Here is a 1,796-nt window from a genome sequence, read left to right as displayed (position 1 = left end):
ATTGTGCGTTTGAGCCGCAAAACGCAAAAGAGCTTTCTTATTGCCATCGGAAAGTAGAATGAAAAAATATTTTTGTTTTGCAAAAAAAACCATTGGCCTGCACTGTTGTTTTTCTTTGGGAAATCAGATGCGAAACACTGCGGAAGTTTCCTCGGGCAAAACATCGGTTTTCCATTTTTTTAACCAAAAACTGTGAATTTCGCAGAGAAAACTGAAAAAGGTTTTTTGTTTCAAACTGAATGTAGACTTAAAAAACGATTTTTCTTTGCAGAAAATCCATTGGCGTCCCAGGATTTTTTTTCTAGGAAAGTATGAAATCCTAAATATTACGCAAATTTTCCTGGACAATACGTCGGTTTTTATTTATTTACTCAAAAATTGTGCATTTTAGCCGAAAATCGCAAAGGAGCTTTTCTATTCCCATCGGAAAGTAGAATGGAAAAATATTTTTGTTTCGCAAAAAAACCATTGGCGTGCACTGTTGTTTGTCTTTGGGAAATCAGATGCGAAATACTGCGCAAGTTTCCTCGGGCAAAACAACGGTTTTTAATTTTTTTAACCAAAAACTGTGCATTTTACAGAGAAAACTGAAAAAGGTTTTTTGTTTCAAACTGAATGTAGACTTAAAGAACGATTTTTCTTTGCAGAAAATCCATTGGCGTCCCCGGATTTTTTTTTCGAGGAAAGTATGAAATCCTAAATATTACCCAAATTTTCCGGGACAATACGACGGTTTTTCTTTATTTACTCAAAATTGTGCGTTTGAGCCGAAAAACGCAAAAGAGCTTTCCTATTGCCATCGGAAAGTAGAATGAAAAAATATTTTTGTTTTGCAAAAAAAACCCTTGGCGTGCACTGTTGTTTTTCTTTGGGAAATCAGATGCGAAATACTGCGCAAGTTTCCTCGGGCAAAACATCGGTTTTTCATTTTTTTAACTAAAAACTGTGCATTTTACAGAAAAAACTGAAAAAGGTTTTTTGTTTCAAACTGAATGTAGACTTAAACACGATTTTTCTTCGCAGAAAATCCATTAGCGTCCCAGGATTTTTTTTCCAGGAAAGTATGAAATCCTAAATATTATGCAAATTTTCCGGGACAATACGACGGTTTTTCTTTATTTACTCAAAAATTGTGCATTTTAGCCGAAAATCGCAAAAGAGCTTTTCAATTGCCATCGGAAAGTAGAATGGAAAAATATTTCTGTTTTGCAAAAAAAACCATTGGCGTGCACTGTTGTTTTTCTTTGGGAAATCAGATGCGAAATACTGCGCAAGTTCCTCGGGCAAAACATGGGTTTTTAATTTTTTTAACCAAAAACTGTGCATTTTACAGAGAAAACTGAAAAAGGTTTTTTGTTTCAAACTGAATGTAGACTTAAAGAACGTTTTTTCTTTGCAGAAAATCCATTGGCGTCACCGGATTTTTTTTTCGAGGAAAGTATGAAATCCTAAATATTACGCAAATTTTCCCGGACAATACGACGGTTTTTAATTATTAACTCAAAAATTGTGCATTTTAGCCGAAAAACGCAAAGGAGCTTTACTATTGCCATCGGAAAGTAGAATGGAAATATATTTCTGTTTTGCAAAAAAAACCATTGGCGTGCACTGTTGTCTTTCTTTGGGAAATCAGAAGCGAAATACTGCGGAAGTTTCCTCGGGCAAAACATCGGTTTTTCATTTTTTTAACCAAAAACTGTACATTTTACAGAAAAAACTGAAAAAGGTATTTTGTTTCAAACTGAATGTAGACTTAAAAACGATTTTCTTTGCAGAAAATCCATTGGCATCCCCGG

Source organism: Dendroctonus ponderosae, unplaced genomic scaffold (genome assembly GCF_020466585.1).
Source record: "Dendroctonus ponderosae isolate FM_Combo_2020 unplaced genomic scaffold, Dpon_F_20191213v2 Dpon_F_20191213_9, whole genome shotgun sequence".
Taxonomy (NCBI): Eukaryota; Metazoa; Arthropoda; class Insecta; order Coleoptera; family Curculionidae; genus Dendroctonus; species Dendroctonus ponderosae.
The sequence above is the reverse complement of the archived record's forward strand: the minus strand, read 5'-3'. Positions refer to the sequence as shown.